This window comes from Ambystoma mexicanum, chromosome 3p (genome assembly GCF_040938575.1).
Source record: "Ambystoma mexicanum isolate Mex_15411 chromosome 3p, UKY_AmexF1_1, whole genome shotgun sequence".
Taxonomy (NCBI): domain Eukaryota; kingdom Metazoa; phylum Chordata; class Amphibia; order Caudata; family Ambystomatidae; genus Ambystoma; species Ambystoma mexicanum.
Window position 1 is genome coordinate 710867213 of NC_090925.1, and position 13144 is coordinate 710880356.

Consider the following 13144-nt stretch of genomic DNA (forward strand, 5'->3'; position numbering starts at 1 on the left):
GTTCTACACACAGGGATGTCTTCTCTCACATTTGAGAAAGCACTGATCGTAGTTATTCCAAAGGAAGGGGAGGACAGAAAGCAGTGCTCATCGTATCGGCTGATCTCCCTTCTGAACATTGATGCCAAGATCTTTATCGTGGTGTTGGCCACGGGAATGGAGGGGGTTCTACTGAAACTGATAGACTTACCAGGTGGGTTTTATCTTCTGGAGGCAGGGGGTGGACACGCTCCGTATGACTCAACCCTATGGGGTGGGCTAAGGGCAGGGGAGGTACCCCATCCCTGCTGACGTTGGATGCTGAAAAGGCGTTTGACAAGGTGGCCCGCGATTTCCTATATGCAAATTTCGATGAGGGGTGTGTCAGCTCTTTATCAGGACCCTACTGCAAAGGTTTTTGGTAACCGGAAGCTCACGGATCTGTTCCCTCTATCCCATGGGACTAGACCGGGTTGCCTCCTCTGCCCTAGGTTTGACCTTTCCTTGGAACCGTTGGTGGAATTCCTCAAGAGGGCGTCATGGGTGGGGAGGTATCCAGGTGGGGAGTGTTTAAACTGGGACTGTTTGCAGATGACATCCTACAGCACCTTACGAACGCCCCCGCGGCTCGGTCCCGGCGGTATTCGAGAGACTCTGGCTTCAAGATCAATCAAAAGAAGTCCATCTTGTTCCCCTTCGGAGGGGCAGACATTAAGGGAGTTGAGAGTGGTGATAAGTATGGATTCCCTGCGCTACCTAGGGGCTAGCATGACAAAATTCTCACCCCACCCCTTTTTACAAAGACCTGGACAGGTGGGGTAAGCCGACTGTTTCTTGGACGGGGAGGCTTAATGCCTAAAAAAAGGAAAAAAAATGCCCATACTCCTGAGGTTTCTCTAAACCTTTTACATGCTCCCGGTTAAGGTGCCAGGGAGGGTGTTTGATGACCTTGGGCATAGTCTGTTGTGCTACTTGTGGCAGGGTAAAAGGTGGAGAATAGTGCATCACACCTAGGTTCTGCCCAGAGAGTTTGGTGACGTTCAGGGGGGGTGCCGAGCTGCCAGACATAGGAGATACTACAGGGCGGCACAGTTGAGGGTGCTTGTACCCAATCTTAGATTGGACTCGCAAAAGCAGTGGGTCTCTTTGAAAAACTACCTCCTGCGGCCAGTATCGGTAGTTGAGTGGCTGTGGGCTCTGCGGGAACAGATTCCCTGAAGGGCCAGGGACCATAGTGTGTTAGCGGTTTTCTGGGATATACGGAGGCCTGGTGTAGCGATGAAGGGAGTACCAACCTGGCCCTCCCTACTTTCACTTATGGGCCCCCCAGTGTGGGAAGAGATTCCGGAGCCAATCTTTAAGCATGGTACAAGGCAGGACAGACTGCAGAGAGTGGGTCAGTAGTGATCCAAGGGAAAGTTCATTTCGCCAAAAAACTTGGTGGTGGTGCTGGGGCTCGCGAACTTTTCAATTGTTCTTTACCTACAGCAGCGGGAACTGTAGAAGCGGTGCTTGATTGCAGAGTGGGTGGGAGCAGTCTTCAGCCTGGTATAATGCTCTGGGCGCTGCGTGGGGTAGTAATATGGAGTCGCTCTGGTTGAGATGGGACTGGGATACGCAGGAAGGTATAGAGGAGGATCAGTGGGTGTCAGTCTGTAAAGCGGCACACAAGACGGCTGTCTCGGGCCAGTGCAATTTACATGGCCTCAAGCTCTTGCACAGATGGCAGCTGGACCCGTTGAGGCTCTCCAGTATGTTCCTGGGAGTAGACCTGCACTGATAGAGGGGGTTTGGTCAGTGGACATCCTACTGGCATATATGGCAAGCCTCCGAGGCAGTCCATGCCTACTGGAAGGAGGTGTTGGGGTGGATTAATGAGGTGGAAGCTATTTGAATCCTTTTTTTCAAATTTGTACGTACCTGGCGTAGGTACATTGATGATATCCTCATAATATGGTGCAGCCCAAAAACAGCCCTTGAAGAGTTTCTTGTCTGGATAAATACTCAATACAGATATCTGAAATTCACTTCTAATTACAGCACCAGCAAACTCGAATTTCTAGATATCACAATCATGGTAGACCCCACGAAGAAATGCATCTTTGTCAAACGCTACAATAAACCGACAGAAATACGGTGCTACACTATAGTAGCTCACACCCTAAACATGTAAGGGACAACCTCCCATTGGGCCAATTTCTGAGGCTCAAAAGGAGCAGCTCCAACAAAGATGACTTTGCTGAAGAAGCAGGCAAGATGCAGGCTAAGATACTCCAAAGAGGCTATCCAAAAAAGATAGTTAGGAAAGCACTCAAAGGAGCCAATAATAACAATCGTGAGTCTCTATTGGAGTACAAAGAACATTCAGAAACTAGGAAAGATCCAGAAATAATTTTTGTAAATATTTTCAGCAATATGTATAACGACATCAAGAAAATCATTTTGAAAAACTGGCCAATCTTGGAAAAAGGAGAGATACCAGTGCCCAGACCTGTTGCGTTTAAACGCAGTAAAAACTGTCAAGAACAAGTTACTAGGAATGACGTGATGCTAAAACCTCGACTCATAGTGAGTCTGACTCTGATATGGGGCCTTCCAAAAATTGCGGGACATCATCCATGTGGACAGTGCGTATATTGTAAATACACCGCAAAAAGCACTGAAGTAGACATATGTTTAAAATTCAAATGGCAACAAAAACGACACACCAAATGTAACTCAACTGTGGTAGTTTATGCGATATGGTGCCCTTGTGAGAAAATTTACATTGGAAAAACGGACCGGAAAGTGAAACTCCGCATTGGGGAACATAAAAGCTGCCTAAAAAATGGGACTAAAAATGCCCCAATGGTTGAACACTGGATAGAATACCAGCACACATTGGAAGACCTAAAATGGACGATACTTTATAAATTGACACCTATTATGGACATCAACAGAGATAGAAAGATTCTATTAAGGAAAGAACAACAACTTATTTTTCTAACCAACAGCTCCAGTACTGGCCTCAATGTGAAAATAGATTGGAACTTGTAATCTTACAAGTCCGCACAATATGAAACATGACTTAACGTCACAAACATAACATACTTATAAACATCGCGCGCGGCTGATGGCTGACCACATAATCCCAACAAAGGTTGCTTCGTAGTTTCAATGATTAAACGAAGGAACATCAACATGAGAAACAAATGAAGGGCAACACAAAACTACGAACAGTCAGCTGACTGATTATGCGTCCATTCGACTCATGCCCCAATCACAAGGTACGCGCGATGTCGAGCTACACACCCATTTACGTATCAGTCATGTGATTCTGAGAGCACTTCTGCAACGGCACTGGGAGCATAGAGAGAGACCACTGGAGGACACGAACACCGCGGTAAAACCAAGAAATTGGGAAAATGAAATATAATTATTTGAACCCCCAGTTTTCTCTACCATTTGGACACAGGCATTTCTCAACTTTCACCTAATGTTCAATTAGATGAGCCACGGCAGCGTACAATTTCCATCTGTTTGTGTGCCGTGACTCTGATTCGCTCAATTTGCGTGAGAACTCGATCCTCACACGTCGCCATTAGTGCACGTGAATACACATCCTTTATACCCTCTTAATTATGCCACGGACACGTGTTAGTCTCCGTTTTCGAGTTAAGAACAGCACACACTTAAGAACAACTTTCTGATGTTTTCGGGGTCCTTTTCATTCCTTTGTATGCCAACGTACTTGTGTTCTCACACTACATAGGCTATGAACCAGCATATGTAGCACTCCTATAGCTACCAAAAGCCAAAGGTACATCACGGGGCACCCAACCTGGGTCTGGTCCATTGTCAACGGAATAAGGGACGAGTGCATCAGTGCGGGACAAAACGGAAGTGCACTGTTCCATCCACTGTGCATATTCTAATGCACCAGGAGTGGTAAGCAGCACATTTTATAACTAATTGTTTACACCCGAAGAATACTAGCAAAGTACTTACATAGAGGCAATACGCTTTGCTCCCCTATGTCTCCTTCAGGCTGAAGAGCCAGCAGTGTTTTGCTCAACGCTGGACTGCAGCTATACAGAATTAAAGACCAAACTATTCGGAAGATTGTACTTTGGAGTTTCTTGTGACCTTTTCCAAATAAGTAAGTGGTGAATCCCATACCAAGCTTACACCATACTGTTGCCAATAGGTATACCGGCCAGCTTTTCTATTCGCCAGATCATTTTAAGCCAGCACTTTCGGCATTTAATCTATTCCTTATAGTGCTGCCATTTAACTTGACTGCCCCGGGCCTCTAGTCTATTCTCTTAGAGTGCAAACACTTAGATGAAGTGCCACTGCTATCTTTTAGACCACTATAGTGTTGTACCCACCAGTTACAGTAGGTGCATTACTTTTTTGGCCAGTATTTGTAAACTAGGTCGCTTTTTAAATGTTCATTCCATTCTATATGTAGAGAATGAATAATCAGGGCATTCTTCATTTATACCCTGATTTGTTCCCTTTTCAGATATGGAGTCCTCTCTTGCTGTTGAGTCTCAAACGAATCTTGGACCATTTACAGGACGAGAAAAGTTTGGATAATAAATCTGCATGAAATCGTGCATTAAGCCTTTGTATTTATTTGGCTTTCTAGTTAATTTTTCTTGGTTGACCTTGCAATAATCAATTGTGGTTGTTACTAGAAGAATTGTACCCTAGTCAGTACCATCAAGGTTATTTTTGGGGTTGGCAGACGGCAGACTACCCCTGATGAATTTCTGTTTACCCTACTTACACACACGTTCAGAAAGAAACATGTTGGGGAAGTGATGAAAGAGTATGTCTGAAATTTGAATTAGAATGAATGTAGTGCGTGATTAAGTTTATTTTGGTTACACCTGCACAACACTACCCCGGAGTGACCCCAATCCCGTTTCACTCCGGGTTTCCACACAATCTGTTATTATTTGGCATTTGTTGTGGATTTTTTGCGTTTTTTCTGTTTTATTCTGCTGTTTTACCTCCTAATCTGTAGGGGTACATATTATTAACACTTGCACCTTATACCAGATGTCTGGTTAATGAGGTTTTTATATTGTTGACTTTGAACAATTCTCTGGTTTTAATGATGACATAACTAATAAATGACATGTATTTTTGTAAACTCGTTTTGAATCTGATTTGTAATTGTTGATTGATGCTGTAGGCATTGGGGCGCATTTTGAAAAGGGAACATAATAAGCCCCTTGGCACTGTTTTGTTTGTTGCTTTAGGCTTCGCCTAATACTATTGAGGATGTGCTAAGCAGAAGGGCTATTAATCCTCTTACCTCTCCTAAGGTGTTTTTTGGAAGGTATTGGTAGGCCTGTGGACTTTATGGTGGTGCTCTTCAGTCTAATTTAGGTGGGGGATGAATGGAGGCGGCTTTCGCACTTGCCTCACTTTCTGTTGCTAGCCGCGAGAGCTTGTTTGGTTATTTGCTGGAAGAGGAATAGGCTCACCACTCAGAAGGAATGGGTGGACGGAGCAGAGGACCTTTTTATGGTGGAATTCATCACAGCTTCCTTGAGGGATGTAGAGCCAACGAGGGAGGGTGAATGGTCGGCTTTCCTATAGAAGCACAAGTGGCTGAGCCGCAGAGTGGTGGACAGGTGAGGTAGTGAATTAAGGACTGGGGTTGTGGTGAATTAAGGACTGGGGGTTGGCTGGAACTCTTGGAGTAGAGCCCTCAGGGGGCTGACTGGACAATGGACAGGGAAGTGAGGAACTGCCCTGGCCAAGTGCGATACTCTGCTTGGTCTTCAGTGTTGGTCTGCCGGGTAGGGGTTTGGTGGGGTGGGCTCGGGTATGCTAGTTCTGTTCTGTATTCTGTGTTTTGTTATGCAAAATGGTTGTTCTTTGCTACCCTTTTGCGTATAGGTGGAATGGAAGGGAATTTGTCCAGAAATTTGAGGGTGTGCCCTCTTTACACAATGCTGATGGTGAAGTTTCTCCACTGGTTGACAAATTGAAACTACCGGCCTCCCACTGGGGTGCTGAAGTAGGTGCTCGAGACCAGATTCTGGCCAGGTGTGCTTTGGAGCTTGTGGGCAGGTGGGGGATCCTCACTGCCCTAGAGTGCCCCTGTATGCTTGTGCCCTTCGTCAGTAAGCCTCCTGCGTGGAGGAACAAGAGGGTTGATAATGGGACGTCTGCTGATACTCGCTGGAATACCCAGAGGGTCTCCCTTCCCATTGAATCTGCTGCTGGAGAGTTTCTAGGGAGCGGGCAGTGCCCGTGTCCATTTTTATTGCCTGCAAGGCCCCGTCAAACTTCTTGCCAAACAATGTGACACTGTCAAAAGGCATGTCGCTGACCTTCGATTGTACATCTGGGTGAAAATTGGTGGCCTTCAACCACCCCTGACCCTATAGGACAGCCCTGTTTCCCATCTGGCGGAAACCTGTGTCCTCCACATCCAGAGGTACTGTGATTGTATGATCCGATGCTATCTCGCCCTCGTGCAGCAAAGCTAAAGCTTCTTCTCTCCTGTCGTCCGGTAAGAAGTCTTTAAGAGGTGTACCATCTTAATATAGTTCCCTTGTCCCGGGAGGATAGCTCAGCGGCAGCGTGCTTGCCTTGGAAACAAGACGACACGAAGCAACACAGTTTAGATACCCGGGTCCGCGCTTAGAAACCTCCAGGTATTCAGCGTGTTATAAATATGCAACTAAGAGACATATTTCGGTAACCGCCCTCAATGCCTGTCCGGTCCTGAATTCCTTGGTCCGCGGAAGCTGCTGATCCCCAGTCTCCCAAAAAGGTGTGGGCAACAACTGAACTGATTTACAGCTGAAGTTCCAACCTGATCAAGGGAAAGGGGAAGTGGAGAAAATAAACACACAGATCCTTCTTCATTCAGGCATCAATCTGCAGGAAATTAAACAGAACAATGGTTACTACAGAATCTCACTTTTCCTGTCCTTCCCTAAAACCCCTATAGAGAATCTCCATACCTGAGCATCCTCTGCCTCTTGCCTAGAGGATTTTCAATTCACTCAGTTGAGTATTTTCTTTCCTTATTTAACATTCCCTTCAAAAGAAAGTCTTTTCTCTTAAAGTCTTTGCAGATCATTTTACTTAACAAGAGATTACCTCATTGAAATTCTGAAACAACTCCTTTGCACAACTGATTTACTAGTGTGAGTGTCTTTCACAATACTGAAATCTTTCTCTGTAGGCACCATCTTATTGACTTCATTGCCTTGGTTCTTTGATTCAAACTTAAGAGTTAATTGAGTCTCTTCAAGGTGAAAGCACCGTCCTTGTTTCATTTCTCAACAATGGGTGCTAAGCATCACACTCTGCTTACCCCACGCAAGCGCGTTCACGAATACCTTTCAGTTAAACTTATTTTCCTTTACACCTCTTTCATACACTAGCGCGACTCTCCATTATATTTACTTTTAAAATTAACTTGTCTCTGTAAATAACGGCCTTTAACACATTGCGATCTGATCGTCAGACACTAATTACGGCAGACACTAACCCTACGAACTGCGCGCACGCGCGTTGGGGAAACTGGGTCCTGACTCCACTGGGACTAGCTTCTAATGCGCATTCGCCAAGCGCAACCACCAAGGAATTGCGAGCTGCGCACACACGCGTTAGAGGTACCTATGCCTGACTCCACAGAGACGAGCTCCTTATGCGCTCTCGTCAGGCGAAAACACCAAAGACTTCTGCCGCACCTTACGCGCAAGTGTTTATGCCTTCGTAATTCCCTGGAATACTATTCCCCTATGCCAGCGCACGACCGCCCAAGGCAACGGTCGACACAGATTGTCCCTTTGCGAATACAGAAATAAACGACCTTACGATCCTAAAACAACTTTACCAACTAAGCGGTTTTTCTCAACAAGAGTTCTTGAAAGTTAATTTCACCTTTTTTAATGTTTGGTAATTATGTGAGTTGACTTCACAGGAAAAAGCAAACAGTCTTTCAACTTGAATTTTCCTCCTGGAAACTTTAACCTAGCTAAATACCTAAACTAAACATCCTTTTACATTTTTTGTAAGAGATTCAATTGGAGTCACTTGTATCTTCTCTTGAAAGAGATGGTCCTTTTTAGAAACAAATGTAAACGCTCCAACCAGAAACAACAGGTTGCCTTGACCCACGCAGCTGTAGCTCTTTGCCTTCTTCTTAGGAGAGTCAGGGAAACTTTAATGACATTAAACTACTAGGAAATTGGAGCTCTTAATATACAGGACCTTCCTGGAGCTAGCTGGACGATGAAAGGCAGTTTAGAATGTTGCAGAGAGTTGCTGGGAGCAAAGACACTTGGGAGTGCTCTCAGTAACTGTATTTTTTCTTTTTTCTCCAGTCGGTCGTTTTTTGGTGTAGCTGAAAACTGGTTCTGCATGACCAGGAGACAATCTTCCTGAGATGATATTTAGCAGAGGTATAGGTACCACCGATTTCCTTGATGTCTCCTTCCTCTGAAACAGGAAACCCTCCTTCTGTTCTTCAGGGATGAGGTTGAAGAGCTTCTCAGCGTGCATTAATAGAGCATGGAATTACCGTATTTCACCTGTCTGTGAAGTCGTGGCGGGCTGATTGGCATCAGGGGTTCTCTCCATCTGTCGGAACCAGGTCATCAAACTCATCGGCTGTATGGGTACCCTGGGATGTATCCATAGATGAACCCATATCGTTGTCCGTAAGGGCAGCCACTGGATGTATGAAATCCTGTGCAGATCGTCTAGGCTGAGGTAAGTCGATAAAATGTACTGCGACAAGCCCCTGGGTGCAGGATGCATTGAGTCTGGAGCAGATGGTCGAGGGGCTGAAGGCTGTAGTGGCCGGATGGGTGACTGTTGTGGCCACAGGCACCAAGGTGGACAAAGGCTTATCCTTCATGAGTTTCGGAAAAGCAGCCACTCATGTAGTCAGAGATGTTCACAATGTTGCTGATGCTGGCCTAGGGGCCAGCGCCACTCCGGAGACTATGGTTGTGGCCGTGGACAAGGTCGCGGACAATTGGATCGTGGACGGTGCTATCGTCGATGATGAGGTAGAAGTCTCTAACGTCGATGGGATAGCCGTTTGTCTTTGTGCCCTATGTACGAGTGACCAGTCTATGGTGTGGCCATCGCAAATGGTGTTTCGTGGGCGAAGATGATGATTTAGTAGGGGTGGTCATTGGCGTAGACTGTGTGGCCGTGGTGGACCGGGCTGTGGACGCGCTCTTCGTCATGGAAGATGTAGCCAATGAGACCGCTGATGCAGACAGAGCCTTGGCCGCTGTCATAGACATCAACGGAGGGGTAGTCTAACTGTGCAACGTATGTTCATGACCCCTCTTGGGTTTCTTCCCCCAGGAAGTATCCTCTTGAGATCTCGACCTCTTCGCAGAAGGAGTTTTTTTGAAATGTCTGCCAACCCTGGCTGAGGCGTGACTGTGGGCCGAGTTGGAGACCTCCCTCACCCCCTCCAGCCATACGACCTACCTTCAGTGGCAGTCCTTCCTGGTTTTAAAGGAGAATGCCTGGCAGATGGAGCAGCGGTCCACCTCGAGGTCTGGATGCAGGCAATAAATGCATTTTGTGTGGCGATTGTCGTCAAAAATATTCATTAGCACGCACCTGGCAGAGGGCCTGAAGAGAGACTTCTTACTGGCATCCACCATCGCCACGTGGAGAAGGCTTCCCCAAGAAGTTCTCCACTAGTAGATCCATGGATGGGCCTGGATCTTCACTGGCACAGATCCCCGCTACCGGTAGTCAAGTAGGTGATGCAGCTACTATCAAAAATAGTTAAATAGTCGAAAAATTAGAGGAGCGAATAACAAGGACTCCCAACATGTAAACGTGTGTTAAAAATCTGGAGATGGAGCCCAGCGGTGGAGCTTAGGACGACGAATATCATTAGTTGGGGCAGTATGACCCAAAGCGACAGCAATGGGCTATGTAAGTGACAAGCAGTTTTATAGGCTTTAAAGTAAAATTGCTTTAATATTGCTGATTTAATATTGCAAACCCTGTTCTCCACCGATCATACCCATTGTAGAGGGCAAGGTAATTAATAGATTAGGTCGAGGTCAGCTTTTAATGTAAATACTTTGAATGGGATCCTGGGTTTTCGGTTGATAAACTGGTGCAGCCTCTTTCCCCGAATCCTTTTTATCATGCTCTGTTTCTTGTTAAGCAGCTGTACCTGTTCATTAACCGTGACTTGCTTTGTGGACACAGTGGGAATCTTGAGAAAGACGTGAGGCAATTTGGCATGTATGGTGGGGAGCACAACAACCACTGTACTACATCTAAACCATAACACTTTTAATACCTTACATAGCATAACACACTGTTAGCCAGCTAGTAAGTAATCTACCATTCACTTCTGTGCCCCAATTGCAGGTGGTTCTCCATTTACTGGTGTATCTCAAATTTCGACGTTTTTCTCACCTGCCACGTATCTCAAATCTAGAATTTTCCACTTAACGACATCGTCTCAAATTTAGACTTTTCCTACTTACTGTTGTATCTCAGATGTAGTTGTTTTCCCCTCTTGCCGGTTATCTCAAATCTAGGTGTTTATACTTGATGCTGTGCCTCTAATTTAGGCTTTTGTTACTTTAACCCAGGTTCACCTAACCTCCCACCCCCTTAATCCTTTCCAGGTACAGTTGCGCGTTGTGATCAGGCCTGTCCCCCTGCTTATTCACTGCTCCAGCTGCACCGTCCATATGTGTGTGATCTCTCCACTAATGGTGCACCCTCCTACCCACAAGATACACACCATGCCCCACCCATGCCCCAAACTGCCCAAATCATAGCTGCACGCTGGCATGCCAGAGGTATAGGCTGTTGGCGTAGTCTATCCTGGAAATGATGGCTAGTGTTTTGTGCGTGAAGGGGAGGAATAGTAGAATCTTTTTGATTGTGTGTGTAGATGGAAGAAGCATTTCTTGATTATTGCGTTTACTTGTGGATCTAGGGTTAGCTCGTTGTCAATTAGGAGTCCAAGGTTTTTGACAACTTTGGATGGTGCGAGTGCTGTTCCCAGTTCTGTGGGCCATGGTATGTACTGGTTGCTTCCTTGGCTGTTGGATGTAATCATGATTTCCGTCTTGCCCGGGTTGATTTTGAGGTTATTGGTGTTCATCCTCTGGTAGAGTACTTTGAGACAGTCTATTAGCGTTGTGTTCTCTCCTTGTTCATCGTCGATTTTGTAGATGATTTAGGTGTCATCTGCGTAGTTGTATCAAGTGAAGCTGTGTTTTTTGATGAGGTTGATTAGTCGAGTCATGCAGATGTTAAAGAGAAGTGGGGATAGTGAGGATCCTTGTGGTACTCCGCAGGTGGTGTCCGGCAGTGCCAATTTGAATGGTTTTAGCCATACTCCTTTCTGTTCTTTCAAACCGGAAATATTTAATCGAGGGCAGCGCTGTGTTCTCTCCCGACTACCTTCCATACTCCGGTTCTGCTTGCAACCTTGCTTTCATCTTTGACACATCTCAACTTCTCGCTCTCATTTTCACTGCGGGGGCACCCCGGGACATTCCCCCACTTTGCATCCCACCCCCATTTTAACCATTTCTACCGCACCAATGTATGCGTTGGAGGAGGGCATTTAGTGTTTGTGATATATTGTTTTGTGCACTTTTTCCCTAAGGTAGTTTTGCTCTATTTTTAGATTTGGATTCGGGACTGATTGGCCGGTCAGGAAATATTGCCCCAGTGTAGTGTTTTCAACTTTCTAGAAGAGAGTGGTGTGGATCCTTGTCATAAAGGATCTAAGAACTAATGGTTGTTGTTTTATCACAGTCCGAATGGTTAATTCTTTGAAGGTTTTAGAAGAGTACATCGTTTTAAGAAGTGTTGATTTACAAAATAAAATGGTGTCTTTTTGGAAACATGTCTGCCTTGCAAAATCCTTCCAAGTTAAAAAAAAAAGAAAAAAAAAAAAAAAATTTGGGTTGTTGCATGCAGGCCACAGTGTTCCTTAATAAGTACCTTTTTTATTCTGATCAGTTTCATAACTCTTATGCCTATTCTGTCAGCCTTGCTGTCCTTTTAGAGCTAAAGAAATTCCTTTACAAGCATCCTCTATGTATCCTAACGTGTCCTTTTTCAAACCTCCTGCTTGTTGTGCAGCTACTTTGACAGTGCAGGTCACAGAATGTGTGCAATGTGTTGCTCATTAGATCCTCTTGAAGTAAGTTTTCACCACACATCTACTGAGTCAGTCATTTTGGCCCTTCTCGTGCACCTATGTAAAAGACCTTATTTTGTATACTTCGCAAGTAAAAATGTTCACTAGGTGCTTCAAGAACAGGTGGTGGTAGTAGTTATTTTCTTAATGGTACATGTGTTACTGACCCTGGACGTATGAAGCACAGAGTTAACTGTTCTAACCTGTGATCTTCAGGTCTCTTTATGGGCACTCTGCGGCATTGACTATCTTTCAGTTGATGCATGGCAGGTGAGGATGCTAAGGTCTATGGGCTTATTTAGTTGCATCTTGTGCCTGATTTTTGTATCACTGAATGTTTCCTGAATGTGGGCAATGTGTTGGACTGTGTGTATTCCTTTGGCTTAATCATGGTCTTGAGTTCATGGTTACCAAAGTTGAAGGTTTGCCATGAGTCAATGGATAAAAGATCACAGGCTAAAGAGTTATTCCAATACGACTAAGGGGCCTGTGTTCACTCTGCTGTACCGGGTACCCACTCGTATCCCAATTTGTTGGTTAGTAATCTAGTACAAATTAACGAGACATGTTGTGGCGTCGCACATTTGTCAATTTACAATTGTCGGGCATTCTACTCTTGCTACATTTTGTACTGTCCATACATAGTTTAATGAAGGGAAATTGAATGTTTGTTATCCTGTTTTGCTGGCTTTACCAATTCAATTTTTGAACACCTTTTATGTGCCTATATGAAACATAGAATTGTCCTTTTGGAAAGGTTAGTCCTGTCGGGAATGTAAAACGGATGATGGCATAGCTTGACTAGCTTTGTGTGTGTGTGGCCAAAGTCCACTGCCAGCCTCTGCCAATTACTGCTCGGCTAACCTTTTATCCATTTGAAGTGTAATTGCGTGCATTAGTGTCTTTCATCGTTCCATTCCAGCAGCAGATGACTATAGGTTGCCATTGACAACCATTCTCCAAGACGTTGGATTTGGATGTCAAATGTGT

The 13144-nt window shown here is 45.2% G+C and overlaps 1 protein-coding gene across 4 annotated transcripts in view; it reads left to right on the forward strand.

Moving 5' to 3' along the window:
* RMND5B (required for meiotic nuclear division 5 homolog B) overlaps positions 1–13144 on the forward strand; it is a 363293-nt gene that overhangs the window by 96073 nt on the left and 254076 nt on the right. The gene's annotated exons all lie outside the window — the stretch shown is intronic.